Source organism: Bos taurus, chromosome 16 (assembly GCF_002263795.3).
Source record: "Bos taurus isolate L1 Dominette 01449 registration number 42190680 breed Hereford chromosome 16, ARS-UCD2.0, whole genome shotgun sequence".
Lineage (NCBI taxonomy): Eukaryota > Metazoa > Chordata > Mammalia > Artiodactyla > Bovidae > Bos > Bos taurus.
The window spans coordinates 27,373,745-27,399,983 of NC_037343.1; the positions used below are offsets into that span (position 1 = coordinate 27,373,745).

The 26,239-nt window shown below is 45.0% G+C and overlaps 1 protein-coding gene and 1 pseudogene across 7 annotated transcripts in view; both read right to left on the minus strand.

Annotated features, from left to right (window-relative positions):
• The window catches only part of NVL (nuclear VCP like), a 180,067-nt gene that overhangs the window by 51,251 nt on the left and 102,577 nt on the right, over positions 1 to 26,239 (minus strand). The gene's annotated exons all lie outside the window — the stretch shown is intronic.
• Positions 36 to 25,036, minus strand: LOC112441800 (large ribosomal subunit protein P1-like; annotated as a pseudogene).

Genomic DNA, 26,239 nt, shown 5'->3' on the forward strand with positions numbered 1-26,239 from the left:
TCACTTTTTTTTTTAATTGACTATCTTTATAATCACAGACTGGGGTGAGCTTACCGAGTCCAGCACAAGCTTACTCATAAATAAGGACATTATTGAATTCAGTCATGTCCAACAACTCAACTTCCTTTTCTGCGTGGACTCTCAGATTAGAAGTAGCTTTACTGATAATTTTATGTCATTTCATTTCAGCAGAAACTGGTTGGGTCTGATGGTAGATGGCTGGTGTCAAGTAGCCAGTATTGGGGGTTGTTAGGCTGGTATTCCTGGTGACCTGAAACATGTCACTCAGGTATATTTATTGTAATACAGTGAACTATTTTAAAAGTAATCTTCAGTATCAAAGAAGTCAAATAGTCTACGATTTGTACACAACACCAACCCTCCGGTGTACTGAAGATGAGATACTATAAAATTCCTACTTGTGTAATTCTCAGCTGTATTACACTTTTGCCTACTGGTGGTGAATAGCACAATACTCACGCTCAAAAGTATTGGTTTCTCACAGATCTAATTTTGGGGGACAAAGTACACGTTTAGAGTCATAACAAGCAACTTTACGATTCAGATGTACACGCTGAGTCAAGTAAAAGTATCTGGTAAAACCTACCGACAGGTTTGATGCTAAGTGGGCCCTACGTTCTCACTGAACCCTCCACTCCCCTCGCCTGTACAACTCTGGCTGCAGCTGCCAGACCAATGCTGAAAGCCCCTAGATCTCCTGCCGGGTCAGCCCTCTCTCAGTTCCATTTTCTGCTGGGTCTGGAGAGGGGGTGCCTCGTTGTCCTTCCCCAAACCTGTTCTGCTTGTACCTCTTGCTTGGTGGAGGTTTTGGCCTCCTAGCATCTCTGGGCCAGTCTGGCTCCCATCTGCAAACTATGGCCATTCTTTGTGTCACTGGCAGTGACTTTTCCAAAGGGAGAAGGAGGAGTCGGGGGTAGGGAGAGGGCATAGGAAGGCTGGGCTGCAGAGCCTTGAAGGCACAAGGACAGGTCCTGAGACAAGGATCCCATCAGGTCAGGTGTCACTTTTGGACTCTCCAACCAATGCTTACCTAATCATTTGTGCTTCAGTCACTCAGGCTTGTCTGACTCTTTGCGACCCCGTGAACCGCAGCACGCCAGGCCTCCCTGTCCATCACCAACTCCTGGAGTTCACCCAAACTCATGTCCATTGAATCGATGATGCCATCCAACCATCTCATCCTCTGTCGTCCCCTTCTCTCGCCTTCAGTCTTTCCCAGCATCAGGGACTTTTCAAATGAGTCAGCTCTTCACATCAGGTGCCCAAAGTATTGGAGTTTCAGCTTCAACATTAGTCCTTCCAATGAACATTCAAGACTGATTTCCTTTAGGATGGACTGCTTGGATCTCCTTGCAGTCCAGGGGACTGTCAAGAGTCTTATCCAACACCACAGTTCAAAAGCATCAGTTGTTCAGCACTCAGCTTTCTTTATAGTCCAGCTCTCACATTCATATATGACTACTGGAAAAACCATAGCCTTGACTAGATGGACCTTTGTTGGCAAAGTAATATCTTTGCTTTTGAATATGCTATCTAGGTTGGTCATATTGGAGAAGGAAGTGGCAACCCACTCCAGTGTTCTTGCCTGGAGAATCCCAGGGATGGGGGAGCCTAGTGGGCTGCCGTCTACGGGGTCATGCAGAGTCTAACATGACTAAAGTGACTTAGCAGGTTGGTCATAACTTTTCTTCCAGGGAGTAAGCGTCTTTTTATTTCATGGCTGCAGTCACCATCTGCAGTGATTTTGGAGCCCCCCAAAATAAAGTCTGCCACGGTTTCCACTGTTTCTCCATTTGCCATGAAGTGATAGGACCAGATGCCATGATCTTAGTTTTCTGAATGTTGAGCTTTAAGCCAACTTTTTCACTCTCCAATTTCACTTTCATCAAGAGGCTCTGTAGTTCTTCTTCATTTTCTGCCATAAGGGTGGTGTCATCTGCATATCTGAGGTTATTGATATTTCTCCCAGCAATCTTGATTCCAGCTTGTGCTTCATCCAGCCCAGCATTTCTCATGATGTATTCTGCATAGAAGTTAAATAAGCACGGTGACAATATACAGCCTTGACGTACTCCTTTTCCTATTTGGAACCAGTCTGTTGTTCCATGACCAGTTCTAATTCTTGCTTCCTGACCTGCATACAGGTTTCTCAAGAGTCAGGTCAGGTGGTCTGGTATTCCCATCTCTTGAAGAATTTTCCACAGTTTATTGTGATCCACACAGTCAAAGGCTTTGGCACAGTAAAGCAGAAATAGATGTTTTTCTGGAACTCTCATGCTTTTCGATGATCCAGCGGATGTTGGCAATTTGATCTCTGGTTCCTCTGCCTTTTCTAAAAGCAGCTTGAATATCTGGAAGTTCACGATTCACGTATTATTGAAGCCTGGCTTGGAGAATTTTGAGCATTACTTTGCTAGCATGTGAGATGAGTGCAATTGTGTGGTAGTTTGAGCATTCTTTGGCATTGCCTTTCTTAGGGATTGGAATGAAAACTGACTTTTTCCCAGTCCTGTGGCCACTGCTGAGTTTTCCACATTTGCTGGCATATTGAGTGCATCACTTTCACAGCATCATCTTAGAGGATTTGACATAGCTCCACTGGAATTCCATCACCTCCACTAGCTTTGTTCGTAGTGATGCTTCCTAAGACCCCCTTAACTTCACATTCCAGGATGTCTGGCTCTAGGTGAATGATCACACCATCATGACTATCTGGGTCGTGAAGATTTTTTTTTGTACAGTTTTTCTGTGTATTCTTGCCACCTCTTCTTAATATCTTCTGCTTCTGTTTGGTCCATACCATTTCTGTCCTTTATTGAGCCCATCTTTGCATGAAATGTTCCCTTGATATCTCTAATTCTCTTGAAGAGATCTCTAGTCTTTCCCATTCTATTGGTTTCCTTGATTTCTTTGCTTTGTTCACTTAGGAAGGCTTTCTTATCTCTCCTTGCTATTCTTTGGAACTCTGCATTCAAATGGGTATATCTTTCCTTTTCTCCTTTGCATTTTGCTTCTCTTCTTTTCACAGCTATGTGTAAGGCCTCCTCAGACAGCCATTTTGCTTTTTTGCATTTCTTTTTCTTGGGGATGGTCTTGATTCCTGTCTCCTGTACAATGTCATGAACCTCTGTCCATAGTACATCAGGCACTTTGTCTATCAGATCTAATCCCTTGAATCTATTTCTCACTTCCACTGTATAACATTTAGGGATTTGATTTAGGTCATACCTGAATGGTCTAGTGGTTTTCCATACTTTTTTCAATTCAAGTCTGAATTTGGCAATAAAGAGTTCATGATCTGAGCCACAGTCAGCTCCTGGTCTTGTTTTTGCTGACTGTATAGAGCTTCTCCATCTTTGGCTGCAAAGAATATAATCAATCCAATTTCAGTGTTTACCATCTGGTGATGTCCATGTGTAGAGTCTTCCCTTGTGTTTTTTTAAGAGGGTGTTTGCTATGACAGATGGTAGGCACTGGCGTGGCTGTGAGGAGATACCCTACATCCAAGGCCAAAGGAGAAGCCCCAGCAAGATGGTAGGAGGGGTGAATTCGTGTTTAGAATCAAACCCCTTTCCTGCCATAGATGCTCAGAGGGCTCAAACAAACCTTGCACACACCAGGACCCAGAGACGCCACAAAGGCTGAGACTGAACTGTGTTTGAGCATCTCCTGTGGAGCTACGGGTCGGCAGTGGTCTGCTGCAGGGACAGGGGCTCTGGGTGTGGGTATGGCATAAGTCCTCTTGGAGGAAGTCACCATTAACCCCACCATAGAGCTGCCAGAACTTACACAGGACTGGGAAATAGACTCTTGGAGGGCACAACAGAACCTTGTTCACCAGGACCCAGGAGAAAGGAACAGTGACCCCACAGGAGACTGTCCCGGACTTGCCTGTGGGTGTCCAGGAGCCTCCAGTGAAGGCGTGGGTCAGAGGTGGCCCGCTGCAGGGTTGGGGGCATGGATTGTAGCAGTATATGCATGGGATCTTTTGAGGGAGGTCACCATTCATTACCTCCACCATAGTTTGGCCCCAGGTAAATAGCAGAGAGGGAATAGCTCCACCCATCAACAGAAAATTGGATTAAAGATTTACTGAGCATGGCCCTGCCCATCAGAACAAGACCCAGGATCCCCCTCAGTCAGTATCTCCCATCAGGAAGCTTCCTTAAGCCTCTTGTCCTTCTCCATCAGAGGGCAGACAGACTGAAAACCACAATCACAAAAACTAACCAATCTGATCACATGGACCACAGCCTTGTCTAACTCAATGAAACTATGAGCTATGCCATGTAGGGCCACCCAAGACGGACGGGTCATGGTAGAGAGTTCTGACAAAACGTGGTCCACTGGAGAAGGGAATGGCAGACCACTTCAGTATTCCTGCCTTGAGAACCACATGAACAGGCAAAAAGATAGGACACTGAAAGAAGTCCCCTGGTCGGTAGGTGCCAAATATGCTACTAGAGATCAGTGGAGAAATAACTCCAGAGAGAATGAAGAGATGGAGCCAAAGCAAAAACAACACCCAGTTGTGGATGTAACTGGTGATGGAAGCAAGGTTCAATGCTGTAAAGAGCAATATTGCATAGGAACCTGGAATGTTAGGTCCATGAATCAAGGCAAATTGGAAGTGGTCAAACAGGAGATGGCAAGAGTGAACGTCGACATTCTAGGAATCAGCGAACTAAAATGGACTGGAATGGGTGAATTTAACTCAGATGACCATTATATCTACTACTGTGGGCAAGAATCCCTTAGAAGAAATGGAGTAGCCATCACAGTCAACAAGAGTACAAAATGCAGTACTTGGATGCAGTCTCAAAAATGACAGAATGATCTCTGTTCGTTTCGAAGGCACACCATTCAGTATCACAATAATCCAAGTCTATGCCCCGACCAGTAACGCTGAAGAAGCTGACATTGAACAGTTCTATGAAGACCTATAAGGCCTTCTAGAATTAACACCCAAAAAAGATGTCCTTTTCATTATAGGGGACTGGAATGCAAAAGTAGGAAGTCAAGAAACACCTGGCTGCTGCTAAGTCACTTCAGTGGTGTCCGACTCTGTGCAACCCCATAGGCGGCAGCCCACCAGGCTCCCCCATCCCTGGGATTCTCCACGCAAGAACACTGGAATGGGTTGCCATTTCCTTCTCCAATGCAGGAAAGTGAAAAGTGAAAGTGAAGTTGCTCAGTTGTGTCCGACTCTTCGCAACCCCACGGACTGCAGCCTACTAGGCTCCTCCACCCATGGGAATTTTCCAGGCAAGAGTACTAGAGTGGGGTGCCATTGCCTTCTCCAAGAAACACCTGGAATAACAGTAACAGGCAAATTTCTCCTTGGAGTATAGAATGAAGCAGGGCAAAGGCTTAATAGAGTTCTGCCAAGAGAATGCACTGCTCATAGCAAACACCCTCTTCCAACATTTGTGCTTACCATGTACTATTTAAATACACAGTTTGTTTTCCCCCTGATGCTGTAACTTAAGGGCTGGGATGATCTTTTATTTCTCTGTTGCCCAAGCCTAGCAGGGTCAGTGCTTGGCTTGAAGTGCTTGATGAATGGAGACCAATAGAGGTTATTAAAACTTCAGAAGCTTTTCATTGAAAACAGAGGCAAAGTTCAAGATAGAGGGCATATGGATAACCTTTGAATGTGGTATACTGAACACAGTGGACATTTATTGAGAATTCTATTATTCACTAGCCCTGAACTAAGGTTTTTAATTAATTATCTTATTCTATTCTCAACATGGCTGTGATGTAGGAAAGAAAAAAAGTTGAAAATGTTAGCTGGGTCTGACTCTTTGCAACCTCATGGACTGTAGCCCACCAGGCTCCTCTGTCCATGAAATTCTCCAGGCAAGAATACTGGAGTAGGTTGGCATTCCCTTCTCCAGGAGATCTTCCCGACCAAGGGATCGAACCTGGTCTCCTGCATTGCAGGCAGACTCTTTACCATCTGAGCCACCAGGGAAGCAGTTAGCATTATTAGTATCTTCATTTTATAGATGAGAAGACTGAGCCTCAGAGAGATTAAGTAACTGGCACAAGGTCACACTTGGAGACAGGATGTGAGATTGAGACAGTGACTGGAGAACCCAGACTCTACCGAGCTTCACGGGGCTTATCTAATGAGCCTAGTCCTGCAGCGGGAGCATGAAGGAACACATGTTCCCATGTGTTATCAAATGTGTGTTCATTCCACTGCCTGGTGGACCCCTTCCTGTGTGCCAGCAGTTTGGGCTATATTTCTGGGAGGGGGTTTGACTTTTGACAATCAAAAATTCTTTTTTATTTTTTTCTAAGAGGTCAGCTTTGGATTGAACATTACAAAATAGAAATATTACACCAGAGATTTAATCAAAAGACCAAACCCTATGTCATCTTCAGACTCCTCAGTCTTCTTTCTCTGCTCCCACTTTGTCCTCTGTAGGGGCAGAACCTCCTGTTGGGGCAGGGCCACCAGCCCTGTGTTGTAGATAAGAGTCTCGATGTTGACATTGGCCAGGGCCTTTGCAAACAAACCTGGCCAGAAAGGCTTGACATTCACATTGGCTGCTGCTAATGAGGGTGTTGACCATACTCTACGTGACTGGCACCTCATCCTTGCACAGGATGAGGGTTGGGTAGATGCAGGTGAGCTCAGAGATGGAGACCGTGGAGGGGCGAGTGCCAAGTGGACGACTGCCAGGTGCATTGAGCACCAGAAACGAGGGCCTCACTCCAACACTGCCTTAGCTTCCTTGGTAGGACTGAGCATTTTCACAGAAGCTGAGCAAAGAACCCAACTAAATTCTTATATGAAACACTGGTTTAAATCCTAAGTAAAAATGAACTTACTTATTCATTCTAGGGGCTTCCCTAGTGGCTCAGATGGTAAAGAACCTACCTGAAGTGCCAGAGACCTGGGTTTGATCCCTGGGTTGGAAAGATCCCCTGGAGGAGGGCATGGCAACCCACTCCAGTATTTGAGAATCCCATAGACAGAGGAGCCTGGTGGGTCGCCAAGAGTCGGACACAACCGATTGACTAAGCACATTCATTCTATGGGTACTTGGCTAGGCACTACATTAGGCAGAGAGGACGCAAAGACAAAATATCCGAAGTTAAGGAGCTGATGCCCTAGTGCTGGGATATGCAAATGAATCAGAATTCAGTAATAGAGGCATCTGCAGCAACAGGGATAGATCTAGAAACTATCATGGAAATGGCAACCCACTCCAGTATTCTCACTTGGAAAATTCTATGGACAGAGAGGAGCCTGGTGGGCTACAGTCCATGGGGCCACAAAGACTCGGACATGACTGAGCACACACATAAACATATGTACAATAGGTTGCTAACAAGGACCTACTGTATAGCACAGGGAACTTTATTCAGTATTCTGTAATAATCTATACAGGAAAAGAATCTGAAAGAGAATGAGTATATATATATCCATATCCATATATACATGACTGATTCACCTTGCTATACACACCTGAAACTAACAAAATTGTGAATCAACTATACTCCAATCAAAGTTGAAAAAAGAAAAGAATTCAGTAATAAAGAACTCAATGCCTTAACTAGGAGAGTCATGGGACTTCTGTGGTGGTGCTGTGGCTAAGACTCTGTGCTCCCAATGCAGGGGGCACGAGTTCAGTCCCTGGTTGGGGAACCTGATCCTGCACACCATAACTAATGATCTCGAACGCCGCATGGAAGATCAAAGATCCCAAATGCTGCAATGAAGATGAGAGGGCCCCGTGCCACAGTGAAGTCCGGGCACAGCCAAATCCATAAATAAATAAAAATAAATATTAAAAAAAAAAATAGGACAGTCACGATGTGGCTGGTGTGCACAACAGTATCAGGTGTCTAAACTCTGCCAGACCATCCCTGCAGGCTATTGTTTTCATCCATATTGGCCTGGGGAGGCAAATATCATCCCTTGTAAATTCCCATGAAGACAGGGAGGTTCCAAGAGATTAGCCTGAGGTGAGCACTGTGAGCTGTCCAAGCCAGGGCTGTTGCTGCTGTTCCACTCGCCAGCTGACTTGGAAGATCTGTTTGGATAAGGAAAAAAAAAAAAAAGTGTTTTCTTAGGGAAAACTTCCAGAAGCCTTAGTCATTTGGAATGAAGCAAGGATAGTTTGATCCTTGGGCTGGGAAGGTCCTAAAAAAATTGTACCCGCAAAAACCCAAAAGCACAAAAACCCTGAGACCCTCTTCGTGTATCTGATTCTGAAACAGGATAAGGACAGGGGTAGCACCTGCAAGGGGGGTCTCAGAGTGGAGGAGAAGGGGCAACTGAGGCCTAAAGACATCAAAGTAAGAGATCCCCACTGGGCTGTGGGCGAGGTCTGCAGTGGGGATTAGCAGAAAGGGGTGTGGTGACAACCCAAAGAGTGGGGAAAGGAGTAAGATTTGACAACAGAGGGACATGCAGCTACTTTTTGGTTGGAAAATGAATGACATGTTAGATGAAGAAGAAGAATGCGGAGCGTCATCTGAAACTGGAGTTTTGTTTTTGTTAAATTTAATCCAGATTGGCATATGGCTCCTGAGGCCAATAACTGGACCCAGCAAGAGGGAAGCTTTCAGATGTGGACAAAGAATGTATCCCTGCCGCTCAGAAGGTGACTGCTGTAACAAGTGTGTGTGAATTGGCACACACAGATCAAAAAGAGTGGGTTTGAGGGGGTTCTTTGTAATGGACCCCTTCTGTGATCCAGGGCACACACCTAGAACTTTCTTTGAAAAGCAGAACCCGAAGAAACCCGAGCAGCATTTGTAGAATTAAGAGTGGATTCCGTGTTACTAGGCACACATTCCTGTATTTGCAATCCTCAGCAAAGGCACAGAATAGTTGCATTGAGGAATGGAGCTGCCCTCGATGTTGGGTTCTAAATCCTCATAGGTCAGCAAGTTGCTAATCCAAGGAGGGCCACTAATATCCCTTCCCTGTGAGGTTATGATCCAGGACTGCAGGAACAGACCCTCAGAACAAGAGTAACCCTTTATTATTCAAAAAAAAGGCCGGGGTTGGGGGGTGCATTCATTGGTTTGGTTGTGGTTTAAGCCTCAAATTTCCCTTCCAATTAGTAGTTGAGATTTTTTTTTTTGGAAGTTTGTGGGGGTTAGGTTGGGGTTCCAACCCCCCCGAATGGCAGTCTGATCTAAGCCATAAGCCATAATAATCACACAGCTTTTTTTCATCACAATTTTGCAAGCAAATTTTATTTTTAAAATTTTTATTGGAGTATAGTTGACTTAGTAAACACACATCATGACAGTTGGTTTCCCCTCCAGGCTGGGCCTTAAACGTGTGAGAAAGTAATTCTTTTCTGTTGTAGCCTTGAGTGAAAGTACTTTCATGTCACTTTTCCTTGCTTTTTGGTTTAGCGTTGACCAAAAAAGTGCTAGCCTAGCAAGCCGGGCTTCTAAACCCTGTGTGTCCCATTGTTTGGCACACACCCCATCCTCTAAGTGCTCCCTGGCTGGTGTGGCTGCTTTCTCTCCACAGATGCATAAATAAGCCTGGTAGCTCACCCACTATGCCCCCACTCTGAGGACTTTTAGAATTGAAAACAATTGCAGTTTCCAGTTGAAATTCTGCCATCCCTAAATTTCATGAAAGCAATCTTTTCACCTCCTGCTACCTTCTCAAAAACAGGTAAGTGAAAGCATGAGAATTCACCAAAAATCAAGTCTGAATGACAGCGTCGTCAAATTTCTGAAAATTTCTTTCTTTCCTTTCTGAGTACCTGACTCCCTCTGGGGCCTGAGTCCCTGGGGCCATCAAACTAGCTGGATCTTAAAGTAGTTTGACCAGAGCTGTTTGTTTCCATCAGAAGGAGGGGCTTGACCAGAGGAAAAGACAGATTTTGAAAATCTCCATAGTCCTTTGGGAACTGAGTTGGCATTTAGCTGACTGATCTAGAGTCTCTTCCTCTGTAGAGTCAGGAGATTTCTCCAAGTACGTGTGGGATTCTGCCACCCCTGAGCTCACAGGCCAGGCTCCCTGGGAAGTAGTGGGGGCACCACCCCAAGTGCGCTCTGATGGTCTCACTCATCTGTTTGATAGCTTTGTTATTTCCTTTCTTAAAGGATCAGAGACGAGAGTAATCATGTATTAGGATAGTTCAGTTCAGTCGCTCAGTTGTGTCCAACTCTTTGTGACCCCATGGACTGCAGCACACCAGGCTTCCCTGTCCATCACCAACTCCTGGAGCCTGCTCAAACTCATGTCCATTGAGTTGGTGATGCCCTCCAACCATCTCATCCTCTGTGGTCCCCTTCACCTCCTGCCTTTAATCTTTCCCAGCATCAGGGTCTTTTCCAGTGAGTCTGTTCTTCACATCAGGTGGCCAAAGTATTGGAGCTCCAGCTTCAGCATCAATCCTTTCAATGAATATTCAGGACTGATTTCCTTTAGGATGGACTGGTTGGATCTCCTTGCAGTCCAAGGGACTCTCAAGAGTCTTCTTCAACACCACAGTTCAAAAGCATCCATTCTTCAGTGCTCAGCTTTCTTTATGGTTCAACTCTCACATCCATACAAGATACTGGAAAAATCATAGCGTTGACTAGACAGACCTTTGTCGGATTAGGATAGTCACTGTCTTATTTCCATTTAGCATCATTATCTCTTTTTAAATCACTTGATTACAGTCCCTAATCTTATTTGCATTTACAGGAGAAGGAAACTGAGAATCAAAGAAGTTAAGTAACTTGCTTCAGGTTGGGTTGGCCAGCTTGATCTCCCACAACCCGGATGTTATTGAGCTTACTCCCAGTCCAAGCCCTTGCCAGCACAGGTGGACACCTCCCTTCAGTTACTAACTTCTCTCTGAAGAATCTCTGTTTGTTCCCACTTGAAGCAAAGGTGTTGGGGTATAGTGCCATCCAGTTTGGAATCCTAGAGTTTCTGAATGTTCCACCACAGAGGGCTGAAACCCATCCATGCCCCAATCCCCTCCCCAAATTCCAGGGAGAAACAGCTAACAATATCACCAGCTGTCTCTGCTACCAACTCAGGCCCATGGTTGCCCTTCTAGGGGAAAAGTGACATTGCTCCAGACGCATTTGGATCTGGCCGGCCCGTAAAAGTTTGCTGAGAAAACTAACTATGTAAGCAAGCGTGTAGGAAGAACCTTAATCCTCTTCACAGAATTACATGGTAAGAAGCCAAACTGTTTCTAAGGATATAAGGGCCATAAGCATACATGCTCCCAGAGAATCCTAACTCGGGGGCTGACAGTACTGATGGGGCTCCTGCCACGTGCCAGGCACTGGACCAGTCTGTTCATGCACTATTAATCTTTATGTTGGTTGTTGCTGTGTTGATCAGTCGCTCAGTTGTATCCAACTCTTTGTGACCCCATGTACTGTAGCATGTCAGGCTTCCCTGTCCTTCACCATCTTCCAGAGCTTGCTCAAACTCATGTCCATTGAGTAGGTGATGCCATCCAACCATCTCATCTTCTGTCGTCCCCTTCTCCTCCTGCCCTCAATTTTTCCCAGCATCAGGGTCTTTTCCAATGAGTCAGCTCTTCACATCAGGTGGTCAAAGCTTGGAGCTTCAGCCTCAGCCTCAGTCCTTCCAATGAATACTCGGGACTGATTTCCTTTAGGATGGACTGGTTTGATTTATTTGCTGTTCAAAGGACTCTCAAGAGTCTTGTCCAACACCACAGTTCAAAAGCATCAGTTCTTTGGTGCTCAGCCTTCTTTATGGTCCAGCTCTCACATCCACATATGACTACTAGAAAATCCATAGCTTTGACTAGGTGAACCTTTGTTGGCAAAGTAATGTCTCTGCTTTTTAATATCCTGTCTAGATTGGTCATAGCTTTTCTTCCAAGGAGTAAGCGGCTTTTAATTTCATGGCTGCAGTCACTATCTGCAGTGATTTTGGAGCCCAAGAAAATAAAGTCTCTCACTGTTTACATTGTTTCCCCATTTATTTGCCATGAACTTATGGGATTGGATGCCATCATCTTAGTTTTTGAATGCTGAGTTTTAAGCCAACTTTTTCACTCTCCCCTTTCACCTTCATCAAGAGGCTCTTTAATTCTACTTCATTTTGTGCCATAAGGGTGGTGCTGCATATCTGCATATCTGAGGTTACTGATATTTCTCCTGGCATTCTTGATTCAAGCTTGTGCTTCATTCAGCCCAGCATTTTACATGATGTACTCTGCATAGAAGTTAAATAAGCAGGGTGACAATATACAGCCTTGACATACTCCTTTACCAATTTGGAACCAGTCTGTTTTTCCTTGTCTGGTTCTAACTGTTGCTTCTTGACTTGCATACTGGTTTCTCAGGAGGCAGGTAAGGTGGTCTGGTATTCCCATCTCTTGAAGAATTTTCCACAGTTTGTTGTGATCCACACAGTCAAAGGCTTTGGCATGGTCAATAAAGCAGAAGTAGATGTTTTTCTGGAATTCTCTTGCTTTTTCTATGCTCCAACAGATGTTGGCAATTTGATCTCTGGTTCCTCTGCCTTTTCTAAATCCAGTTTGTACATCCGGAAGTTCTTGGTTCACATACTGTTGAAGACTAGCTTGAAGGATTTTGAGCATTACTTTGCTAGTGTGTGAGATGAGTGCAATTGTGCGGTAGTTTGAGCATTCTTTGGCATTGCCTTTCTTTGGGACTGGAATGAATATTGACCTTTTCCAGTCTTGTGGCCACTGCTGAATTTTCCAAATTTGCTGGCATATTGAGTGCAGTACTTTAACAGCATCATCTTTTAAGATTTGAAATAGCTCAGCTGGAATTACATCACCTCCACTAGCTTTAGTGATATTTCCTAAGGCCCACTTGACATCGCAGTCCAGGATGTCTGCCTCTAGGTGAGTGATCACACCATCGTGGTTATCTGGGTCATTAAGATCTCTTTTGTATAGTTCTTCTGTGTATTCTTGCCACCGCTTCTTAATATTTTCTGCTTTACGCTGGCATCAGTCTCATTTCTCAGTCAAGAAATGAATGAATAGGAAAGAATAAGTAACTTGTCTAAAGCCACAGTCAGCCTGAATCCAGTGTCTAAATTGAAAGTCCATGACTTCTGGGATTTCCCTGATGGTTCAGTGGTTAAGGCCCAGAAACTGGGAATTTGATCCCTGATCAAGGAAGTTCCCACATGCCAATCAGCATGGCCAAAAAATGAAAATTAAAAATCAAAGTTCATGACTTTTGCATTTGGACTTTACAGTGAACATTACTGGTGAATTCAGAGCCCTGTCCTAATTAGTGTAACGTGTGAAGTTTTTTTTTTTTTTAAAGATATTATCAATTTCGACCCTCCCAGGAATTTGGGCAGCAGGCTCAGTGACAGGGTGCCATGAGGAAGGTGGGGAAGGCTTGGCCTGTAAACTGCTCAAGCTATTTCAACATGTCCTAGGTCACAGGGTACTTAAGCAAAAGTCAGAACAGGAGCCTGTGGCCTGGAGCTCACACATAACCACACATTTTTAAGAGCTTTCTCAGCAGTTATGATTTTCTAAATAATCAGTCCTACAAAGCTCAGATTAGATGCTCCAGCAAAAGCAGGCAAAACCTGGGCCTGATTTGCCAACAAGAAAGGAAGGTGGACAGCTGGGTGCTGTGAGCTCCTTAAAATGGTGACTCCTTTTCCTGACAGGAGGACAATTGTCAGCTACTTAATAAGCCTCAGCTGTAAACCCTAGTTGCCAGGGCCCAGGACAGAGCACGGGCCTGTGAGGGGGAAATCTGGAAAGGGATCTTGACTGGGTCACCAATGTTCTGTGGCTTTTGGAGGAAAGTCACAGCAGTGAGGAAGAAAACAGGACCTTCATGTGCCTGGAGTCAGTTCACTAACCTCTCAGAGCTGGTTTCTTTATCTTTCTATCTACCTCTTGGGCTGTTGGGCTGGATTGTGGAGATTAAATATGTAAGGCACTGTCACTAGGAATGATGACTACTGGAACATCAAGGTGCTGGAATGGGCCACCTGGAACAGTGCCAGAAACCAAAAAAGTTCCAACCCAGAGCAATTAAGAACCGCTGCCTAAACTATGGTCTGATATCTGGGCTTTTTCAGGAATTAAAAAAAATATATTTATTTTTATTTATTTGGCCGTGCTGGGTCTTAGTTGCAGCACATGGAATCTTTTAGTTGGGGTACGTAGGATCTAGTTCTCTGACCAGGGATGGAACCTGGGCCCCCTGAATGGGGAGCGTGGAGTCTTAGCCACTCAATCACCAGGGAGGTCCCGAGAATTTTTAGAAAAATATTTTTTATTTGTTTATCTTTTGGTTGCACCGGGTCCTTGTTGCTATGGGCAGGCTTTCTCTAGTTGTGGCGAGCAGGGGCCACTCACAGTTGTAGTGTGTGGGTTTCTCACTGCGGCGGCTTCTCTTGTTGCGGAGCACGGGCTCTAGGGTGTGCTGGCTTCAGTACTTGGGGCACGTGGGCTCAGTAGTCATGGCTTCCAAGCTCCAGAGCACAGCCTCAGTAGTCGTGGCACACAGGCTAAGTTGCTCCGTGGCATCTCCGTGGGATCTTCCCGGACCAGGGATTGAACTTGTGCCCTGCATTGGCAGGTGGATTCCTATCCACTGTACCACCAGGGAAGTCCTAGGATTTTTTTTTTTAATTGTGGTAAAATACACATAACAAAATTTACCCATATTAATCAGTCTTTTTTTTTGATAGGTAAGAGGTGGATTTACTTAGAGAGACATACACTCCACAGAGTGTGAGCCATCTCAGAAGGCGAGAGGCCCCCAAATTAACCATCCTTAAATATTATTAAGTACATTCACATCACTGTGAGCCTCTTAATGAGGGTGAAAGAAGAGAGTGGAAAGAGTGGCTTAAAATTCAGTATTATAAAACCTAAGATCATGACATCCAGCCCCATTACTTCATGGCAAATAGAAAGAGAAAAGGTGGAAGCTGTACAGACTTCCTCTTCTTGGTCTCTAAAATCACCACGATGGTGACTGCAGCCATGAAATTAGAAGATGATCGCTTCTTGGAACAAAAGGTATGACAAACCTAAACAGGACTTTGCAGACGAAGGCCTGTGTAGTCAAGGCTACAGTCTTTTCAGTAGTCATGTATCGATGTGAAAGCTGGACCATAAAGAAGGCAGAGTGCTGAAAAACTGATGCTTTTGAACTGTGGTGTTGGAGACTCTTGAGAGTCCCTTGGACAGCAAGGCGATCAAATCAGCTAATCCTAAAGGAAATCAACCCTGAATATTCATTGGAAGGACTGATGCTGAAGCTGAAGCTCCAATATTTTGGCCACCTGATGCGAACAGCCCACTCATTGGGAAAGACTCTGATGCTGGGAAAGATTGAAGGCACAAGGAGAAGAGGGTGACAGATTAGATGGTTGGATGGCATCACGGATTCAGTGGACATGAACTTGGGCAAACTCTGAGAGATGGTAAGGAATAGGGAGACCTGGCAAGGTGCGGTCTATGAGGTCAGAAAGAGTCAGACGTGACTTGAAGACTGAAGAAAAACAACAACATTCACAACGCTGTATAACCAGTCTCCAGAACTGTTTCACCTTACAAAACTGAAAGTCTATACCCACAGAACAAGTCTCCCTCCCTCAGCCACTAGCATCTGTCATTCTACTTTCTGTCTCTGAGTTTGACTTGAGTGGTTTGTTTTTTTTTCCAGCAAAACCTTTCACTGTGCATGTCAATCCACATGACAAGCACTCCGTGGCAGGCCTGTTTCACAGTAGAGTAACAAAGACAGGTATTCATTAGAGGGGGAGCCACACCCACCCCAGCCTCAGGTCGAGGCAGCTCTCCATACACTGACTCACTCCCCTTTGCTGGAGAGACTTGCCCCCAGGAAGGGGCATCTCAGCTCCAGGGCTGCAGTTGGGCAAGCACAGTCGTATCTCCATCATTAGCCAGAACAGCACAGTTGAGGTGGCATCCTGGTGATTCAGGTATCTCCACACTTAGTGTGGCTCATGGGGAGATGATTTGGTTTCAAATGACCTGATTTGCATAAATACTTGCAAATGGGCACATGGAATTGGGTTTTCAAAGCTCTGCTTCTGGTGAGTGTGTGCACTTGTGGACGTTCAGGTTGGATTGGGGGGGTGGTGGGTAGGGAAGGAGGCAGGGCCTCTCCCCACAGGGCCCTTGCCCCACCACCCACACAACTCAAATACGTACATACGCACACAGACACACACACAGGATCTCCAGGCTTCTGCTGCCTCTCCTGTGCCTGTGTCGCAGCCACATAGCAGGCTTCTTTCTGTTGCCTGGGCACCTGGGCCCATTCTCCTGGGGCCTCCATGGGCACCCCCCCCCCTACTATCTGAAACACCTGGCCACATTTCTGCATGGCCAATGTCCTTTCAACACCCAGGTCCCACCGCAGATGCCATTTCTCTAAAGAAGCCTTTCCTTACCAACAGCCTGCTTTGCGTTTCACCAAAAACTGATCCAGAGACAAGAATCTGGTGCAAGCCACTTCTTTGGAACGTGGTGCCAGGAGCACAATGAGGCAATGGAGAAGTGAGTCAGAAAAGTCTCGCCGCGGTGCCTCCTGAGACTGGACGGGTTGCACCTGAGAACAGTCCCCCAGTGTCATGGGGTGTCTGCCTTAGAGTAAGCCATGAAGCCCTCGACTTCTGCATCTGCACTCACAATAAAAGATTCTTTAAAAAGTCCCTCTGAGGGAGGAGGAGGCTGAGGGGTATGTTCACCAACTCCTGACCCTCTTTGCTTGATGGTTTCTCCTGGGGCCACTTCTAGGCTGCTGAGGGTGGAGACAGAGGAAGCCCTTGAGAAACCCAGGGAGGGCTTCTGCAAAAGAGGGACTGGGACCTCCAAGGAGGGTGGAGAAGACAGGAGGGGCAGTGATGGGTCTGCCGTGTCCCCTCCACCCCAGGGATGGTGCGTCCCCTCCCGTCACACCATTGCTCACCTGCATCCCACGGGGACAGCTGCTGCCACGCTGAAGAAGCTATGCCTCAGAGCCCCTCGCTGGCACAAGGCCCTATAAGCCCTGGGAAGAGCCCTAGCCTTGTGCTGGGGTTGAATTTTGTCCCCCACAGAAGACATGCTGAAGGCTGCCTATTTCAGAACGGGATCTTATGGGATGTAGGGTCACTGGACGTGATTAGTTAAAATGAGTTGATGCTGGTGGAGGTGGGGTGGGTATGCACAATTAAAAAGGGAGTTTGGGCTTTCCTGTACACCCTACTATGTATAAAATAGATAGCCAACAAGGACCTACTGTATAGTTCAGGGAAATGTGCTCAATATTCTATAATACCCTAAATGGGAAAAGAATTTGAAAAAGAATAGATACATGCATATGTATAACAGAATCACTTTGCTGTACAGTTGAAACTAACACAACATTAATTAACTATACTCCAATATAATATTAAAAACAAAAGGCAAAGTCATGCTCCTAATCCAACAAGACTTAGAGGAAGATGTCAGTGCAGGAACAACGCCATGGGAAGGTGGAGGATGGAGTGGTGTGTCATCTACAAGCCAAGGATGGGCCACGGAGGGCTAGAACAGACCTGCCCTCAGAGTCCTCAGAAGGAACCAACCCTACTTTGGATTTCTAGCCTCCAGAACTGAGATAATTATTGTTGAAGCCTCCAGTTTGTGATACTTCATCATGACAGCCCTGGAAAATTAATAGCTCATGTATTCTTTTTCTAAAAGATGGCCCTCAGATAAGCTTCCGCCTCCACAAAACTGGGATCTGGGGCTTCCCTGGTGGCCCAGTAGTTAAGAATCTGCCTTGCAATACAAGGGACACCGGGTCGATCCCTGGTCCCGGAAGATCCCACATGCCGAGGACCAACCAAGGCCGGGAGCCACAACGACTGAACCCATGTGCCTCAACTCCTCAACTCCAGACATCCTAGAAGCCATGCTCTGCAACAAGAGAAGCCGCTGCATTGAGAAGCCCGTGGACCACAGCAAAGAGTAGCCCCCTCACCATAACTAGACAAAGCCCTCGTTCAGCAATGGAGACCCACCACAGCCCGTAAATAAATATATCTTTAAAAAAAAATCCAAAACAATCCACAATTGGGATCTGCCCCCGCCCATTCCCAACTTATTTCCTTCCAGGTACGCATTGCTACCACAGGTGTCCCATCCAGATATGTGCTTGCTTCAGTTATGAACCATCACGTGGGCTCTGGGAGAGAAAGGGCCGTATTTGCCACCACATCCCCAACTCTCTAACAGAGCCTGGCAGGGCTCACTAAACTTTCCTTGAACAATAAGTATGTAAATTGACTGGTTGGACCTATTCTCTCTTATTTTTAACTGGCTTTCAAGGACATTTGGGATACATGGAGCATGGTACTGTTACCGAACCAAATTCAGGACCACTCACCCAAAAAAGCCGATTTACGGACACCAGGCTGTGGGGAAGGAAAAGTGCAGCATTTATTGCAGGCGGCAAGCAAGAAGTCCAGGTGGCGAGTGCTCAAAGGGAATGAACTCCTCGAAGGCTTGCAGGGAAAGGTTTTTTTTTTTTTTAAGGGAAAGGTTTATAAAGAGGGTGAGGGAGGGGAGTTGTGGGGTGTGTGGTCAGTTTGTGGATATTCTTCTGATTCTGGATGACTTTTTATAACTCTCTGTAATTTTTTTTACAAATTCCTTTAGCAACAAAAAGATATATGAACAAAGCTATCCACAGGTGTATTAAATGGCTCTCCCATACCTAAGTTGGTCATTCTATCTAGGCTCCTCACAAACAACCTTTTTTTGTGCCAACCCGCAGGCAGTATTTAAGACTACTTAAGTCCTCTCTCCTTTCCTAAGTCACCATTTTTTGCCTTGTGACTACACTCGGCGTTATTTAAACCCTAGACCTTTGAACTTTCTATAATTGTGCTTTGTTTCCCTAAAGAAAGGGATTTTCTTTATGGATAAGACTTGGCCGACTCTGCCTCTAGCCGTGGGTGATTTCCTTCATCTGCAAACTGAGGATAATAGACACACCATCCTCCCAGGGCTACAGGGAGAAGTGAAAGAGCTAAAATCTGGGAAGGCAGCCAGCTCACTGCCCCTCAGCCTCAAGGTAATGACCCTTGAGGCCACAGGAATCCAGGTGTGACAGCTCTGCACTTCTCCTTCCCTGCAGAGGTTAGGGGTCATTGATGCCACAGATGGAGCTTGAGACAGCCGCAATGCAGTCATGCCCTACCCTGGAGAGTGAGGAGGACAGAGACAAGACCAGACCACCAGCCTGGCCTGTTAGGAGGCTAGAAAGTATCTGAGGAGCCGCACATCCAGCAGGAAGAGGCTGCCCAGGGGTACTATGTTGTGTGTAGGTCTAATGAAGATGTAGGTAGAAAGTGAAGGCACAGTGGCCCAGTGGGGAGTAAATGCCTTCGACTGATGGAAGTTTAGGTTCCGAGGCCTCATGGGGAAGAATAAGGAGCTCCTGACGAATGGCAGTGTGGTCCAGCACCCTTAACCCCAAAGGCTGCCTGCCTCTCTCTTGCTTCCTGTTCCCACTCATCTACGTAAAACAACCATTGACCCACAGACCCACAAACTTGGCTCTGCCCCTTCCCTCCTTTTTCTTAGCAGCACTTACCTCTCGTTCTATTTGCTGTGCCTGTGCCTAAGCATACATGTACTTGGTACTCTACACATGGACATCACCAGATGATCAACACCAAAATCAGACTGAGTATATTCTTTGCAGCCAAAGATGGAGAAGCTCTATACAGTCAGCAAAATCAAGACCAGGAGCTGACTGTGGCTCAGATCACGAACTCCTATTGTAAAATTCAGACTTAAATTGAAAAAGTACAGAAAATCACTAGGCCATTCAGGTATGACCTAAATAAAATCCCTTATGATTATATAGTGAAAGTAACAAATAGAGTCAAGGGATTAGATCTGATAGATAGCGTACCTGAAGAATTATGAACAGAAGTTCATAATACTATACAGGAGGTGGTGATCAAAACCATCCCCAAGGAAAAGAAATGCAAAAAGGCAAAATGGTTGCTTGAGGAGGCCATAGCTGAGAAAAGAAAAGAAGGGTAAGGCAAAGGAGCAAAGGAAAGATAAACCATTTCAATGCAGAGTTCCAAAGAATAGCAAGGAGAGATAAGAAAGCCTTCCTCTGTGATCAATGCAAAGAAAGATGAAAACAATAGAATGGGAGAGACTAGAGATCTCTTCAAGAAAATTAGAGATACCAAGGGAACATTTCATGCAAAGATGGGCATAATAAAGGACAGAAACAGTATGGACCTAACAGAAGCAGAAGATATTAAGAAGAGGTGGCAAGAATACACAAAAGAACTATACAAAATTGATCTTTATGACCCAGATAACCACGATGGTGTGGTCACTCACCTAGAGCTGGACATCCTGGAGTGCGAAGTCAAGTGCGCTTAGGAAGCATCACTATGAGCAAAGCTAGTGGAGGTGATGGAATTCCAGTTGAGCTATTTCAAATCCTAAAAGATGATGCTGTGAAAGTGCTGCACTCAACATGCCAGCAAATTTGGAAAACTCAGCAGTGGCCACAGGACTGGAAAAGGTCAGTTTTCATTCCAATCCCAAAGAAAGGCAATGCCAAAGAATGCTCAAACTACTGCACAACTGCACTCATTTCACACACTAGCAAAGTAATGCTCAAAATCCTTCAAGCTAGTCTTCAACAGTATGTGACCAAGAACTTCCAGATGTTCAAGCTGGATTTAGAAAAGGCAGAGGAACCAGAGATCAAATTGCCAACATCTGTTGGTTGGATCATAGAAAAAGCAAGAGAATTCCATAAAACATCTACTTCTCTTCATTGACTATGCTATAAAGCCTTTGACTGTGTGGGTGGATCACAACAAACTGTGGAAAATTCTTAAAGAGATGGAAATACCAGATCACTTAACCTGCCTCCTGAGAAACATCTATTCAGGTCAAGAAGCAACAGTTAGAATTGGACATAGAACAAAGGACTGGTTCCAAATTGGGAAAGGAGTATGTCAAGGCTGTATATTGTCACCCTGCTTGTTTAACTTCTATGCAGAGTACATCATGCGAAATGCCAGGGTGGATGAACCACAAGCCAGAATCAAGATTGCTGGGAGAAATACCAATAACCTCAGATATGCAGATGGCACCACCCTTATGGCACTAAGTGAAGAGGAGTTAAAGAGCCTCTTGATGAAGGTGAAAGAGAAGAGTGAAAAAGTTGGCTTAAACTCAACATTCAAAAAACTAAGAGCATGGCATCCCGTCCCGTCACTTCATGGTGAACAGATGGGAAACAACAGTGACAGATTTCATTTTCTTGGGGTCCAAAATCACTGTGGACAGTGACTGCAGCTATGAAATGAAAAGACGCTTGCTTCTTGGAAGATAAGCTATGACAGATAGCATATTAAAAAGCAGAGACATTACTTTACCAACAAAGGTCCATATAGTCCAAGCTACTGTTTTTCCAGTAGTCATCTAGGGATGTGAGAGTTTTTTCCAGTAGTCATCTATGGATGTGGGACTATACAGAAGGCTGAGCACTGAAGAATTGATGCTTTTGAACTGTGGTGTTGGAGAAGACTCTTGAGAGTCCCTTGGACTGCAAGGAGATCAAACCAGTCCATCCTAAAGGAAATCAGTCCTGAATATTCATTGGAAGGACTAATGTTGAAGCTGAAACTCCAATACTTTGGCCACCTGATGTAAAGAGCTGACTCATTGCAAAAGACCCTGCTGCTGGGAAAGATTGAAGGCAGGAGGAGAAGGGGTCGACGGAGGATGGGATGGTTGGATGACATCACTGACTCAACGGACATGAGTCTGAGCAAGCTCCGGGAGATGGTGAAGGACAGGGAAGCCTGGGGTACTGCAGTCCAAGGGATCGCAGAGTCAGACACGACTGAGTGACTGAACAACACCTGGACTTATCAACTGCCTTTTTACCTCCCCACACCTCTCAGAGGAATGACTTGGGTTTTGCTCCAGGTTGAGCTGTACTGTCCACAACTAGCAGCAAACCTGCTCTCGGTCGTCAGTCAAGAAATATTTGTTGAACAAATTAATGAAATCTCTCCTCCCACTTACGTGACTGCCTTTCAGTTTCTGATTTCAAGTTACGAGTGGACTATGGACTGCAAACTACTATAGCTACTGTGCCCTGATGCCAATGAAAATTCAATCATTAGATTCACCTTAAATGAACTTGAGTTTCATCTAGCAACAGAAACCTTACGGGTTCCCGAATGCAAACAAATTTAGGATTCTTCAAGATTTGAGACCTCATGTAAATCTGAAAGTCTTCCCCCTTTTCCAGCTTTGCCACATGCTGAGCAGCAGGAAAGAGGGCTCCTAATCTGTCCCTCAGCCCCTTTGCTGCCAATCACGCTGCTCCCTGCCCAGCACACCCTCTTGATCTGAAACGCCTCTCCTGCTCTCTTGCACTGTAAGAGAGGAACACGTGAACTTCCACTGGGGCAAATTTTGTCATGTGTCAGCTCACCCCACAGCTAGCTGCAAGGATTAGGCTAAAGGTGAAAGAAAGAAACAGGAGGTGGAAACTGTGGCACCAAAGCCATCCCTGGGTTGGTAACTCTCCAGACTTCACCTTGAGAAGGAGGGTGGCGAGCACGTCTGGATGGCACATATTTGCTCACCAAGGCCGGCTTGTTTGCTTGGTCAAGGTCAGCAGAAAGCCAAGGTTGGCAGAACCCACTTTCGCTTTCTCTTTTGTTTTCAACATGACTGAGGCTTTACCTGGTCATGTGTTGATGTTGTTTAGTTGCTCAGTCATGTCTAACTTTTGTAACCTTATGGACTGTGGCCCGCCAGGCTCCTCTGTCCATAGGACTTTCCAAGCAATAATACTGGAGTGGGTTGCCATCTCCTTCTCGAGGGGATCTTCCTGACCCAGGGATTGAACCTGTGTCTCCTGCATTGGTAGGCGAGTTCTTTACCTCTGAGCCACCAGGGAAGCATACAATATAGAAGCAGTCAATAATATTACAAAAATTTTGTATGGTGATAGATGCTGGCTAGACATTGTGGTGACTAATTCATAATGAATATAAATGTTAATGTACTATATTCTATACCTGAAACTAATATATTATTGTATGTCAACTATATTCCAAGTGAAAAAAAAAATCACCTAGGGAGATCCAAGTTGCAGCTCCCCAAGCCCCACCCAGGGACTCTGACTCAGTAGGACTGCAGTGAGGCCCAGGTTGCATTTTTTAAAAAACATTTATTGAAGTAAAGTTGACTCACAAAGTTGTGTTAATGTCTGTTGTATTACAAAGTGATTCAGTTATATATATTCTTTTTTGTATTCTTCTCCATTGTGGTCTGTCACAGGATACTGAATGTGGTTGCCTGTGCAATACAGTCGGACCTTGTTGGGTATCCATCCTACATATAATAGTTTGTATCTGCTGGTCCCAAACTTTCAGTCCTTCCCTCCCCTCCACCTTGGCAACCACAACTCTGTGCTCTACGTGTGTGAGCTGATTTCTGTTTCATAGATATGTCCATCTATGTTGTATGTTGGATACCACATGTAAGTGACAGCATGTTTGTCTCTTTCTTTCTGACTTACTTCACTTAGTATGATAATTTCTAGGCCCATCTGTGTGGCTGCGAGTGGCATTTCATCCTTTCTGATCGCTGAGTACTATTCCACTGTGTACATGTACCACATCTTCTTTGTCCATTCATCTGTCAATGCACATTTAGGTTGCTTCCACGGCTGGGCCATTGTAAATAGGGTTGCTATGAACATTAGGGTGCATGTATCTTTTCAAATCACAGTTTTGTCTGGATATACGCCTAGGAGTGGGACTGCAAGATCATACGGCAACTCCATTGTTAGTTTCTTGAGGAACCTCCATTCTGTTTGCCATAGTGGTTGTACCCTTTATATTTCCAGCAACATAAGAGGGGTCCCCTTTCTTCACATTCTCTGCAGCATTTATTATTTGTAGATTTTTTTCTGATGTAGACTATTTTTAAAGAGAATTGTATTTTATTTGTTACCATATTGTTCCCGCTTTGTATTCTTTCTGGCCAAGATGCACCTGTGATCCTAACTCCCTGACCAGGGATCAAATCCTCCAATGGAAGCTGAAGTCTTAACCACTGACGGCCAGGGCCCTGTAGATTTTTTAATGATGGCCACCGTGTCTGGTGTGAGGTGTTACATCATTGTAGTTTGATTTGCACCTAATAATTACCGATGAGCATCTTTTCATGTGCCTATTGGCCAGCTGTATGTCTTCTTTGGAGAAGTGTCTGTTTAGGTCTTCCGCCCATTTTTTGGTTAGATCGTTTGGGGGTTTTTTGTTGTTGTTTTGAATTGTATGAGTTGCTTGTATATTTTGGAAATTAAGTTCCTTATCCGTGGCATCATTTGTAAATATTTTCTCCCAATCTGTAGGCTTTTATTTTAGTGGTTTCCTTTGCTGTGCAACAGCTTATAAGTTTGATAGGTCCCATTTGTTTATTTTTGCTTTTATTTGTATTGACTTGGGAGACAGGCAGATAAGGTATTTTTTAAAAGCCTCAGTTGATTTTTCTGTCATCCAGAACTGAGAAACACCGACAGAGGATTCAAAGGCCTCTTGTAGCATGACAATTCAATAGTCTTGAGAAGGAGGCTGTAAGTAAACTGGAGGTACTGATCTGCAAGATAAAACTCAAATGGTAATGCTGCTAGATGACCTGAGATCCCTGGATGTGGAGAAATGACCATTGTTCTCCAGAGTTCAATGGGATTTGAAAAGCACAATGCAAACAATGGTTTCCGATGATGCCTAAGGAGGGACTTGAGCATCGTCTAATGTCCCCAGACTTCAACATTTGTCCATTTTCTTACACCTTTTACTCCCAAGGCTGGAGAGTAAGATAGCAGTAAGTTTCTCTGCCTACAGCCTGTTGTTGTCACCCAGTCCTGTCCGACTCTTTGCGACCCCATGGACTGCAGCGCGCCAGGCCTCCCTGTCCCTCACCATCTCCCAAAGTTTGCCCACGTTCATGTACATTGCGTCAATGATGCCACCCAGCCATCTCATCCTCTGATGCCCTCTTCTCCTTCTGCCCTCAATCGTTCCCAGCATCAGGGACTTTTCCAATGACTTTTCTGCCTCCAGCCTACCCATTTAAAAATCACTATTTAAAATACACACAGGCAGTATCTCCCTGGTGGTCCAGTGGTTAAGTCTACAAAGCTTCCACTGCAGGCAGTGTGGGATCAACTCCTGGTCCGCAGGTTCCAGCTCTGATTGGGGAATTAAGATCCTGCATGGCACGTGGCACAGCCAAAAATAAATGTATGTATGCATTATATAAAACTAACACGTGGCATTTATGTATGTATATGAATTAAATGATAGGCTGTCTCAGACTTCCTTCACAATTATTCAGGGTGGGGATAGCAAGGGAAAGAACAGATGAAAAGATTAAGCATGAGGTGATCACTGGTGAAGCTGGGTGATGAGGCACATGGGAATCATTCTATTTAGTTGAACCATGTGGCATTGGTAAATTTGATCCTTTTAACTTATAAAAATGACCATTTCATTTGGTATAACTTAATGATTTTTTTATACATGTATTTGAATATTTCCATGGTGAACAGTGAAATCACACACTCAGCTATATCCTCATTCCTCTCGTTTTTACCTTTGTGCTTACATTTTGCAGTTTAGAGCTTGACCAATAGTTAACTCCTGAAAAGGACCCTGCTGCTGCTGCTAAGTCACTTCAGTCGTGTTTGACTCTGTGCGACCCCATACACAGCAGCCCACCAGGCTCCCCTGTCTCTAGGATTCTCCAAGCAAGAACACTGGAGTGGGTTGCCATTTCCCTCTCCAATGCATGAAAGTGAAAAGTGAAAGTGAAGTCGCTCAGTCGTGTCTGACTCCTAGCGACCCCATGGACTGCAGCCTACCAGGCTCCTCCATCCATGGGGTTTTCCAGGCCAGAGTACTGGAGTGGGGTGCCATTGCCTTCTCCAAAAAGGACCCTATACAGTCACTATACAGACAGAGTATCTGAAGAACTATGGATGGAGGTTCGTACCATTGTACAGGAGGTGGTGACTAAAACCATCCCCAAGAAAAAGAAATGCAAGAAGGCAAAGTGGTTGCCTGAGGAGGCCCTAAAAATAGCTGAGAAAAGAAGAGAAGAGAGGCAAAGGAGGAAGGGAAAGATATACCCATCTGAATGCAGAGTTCCAGAGAATA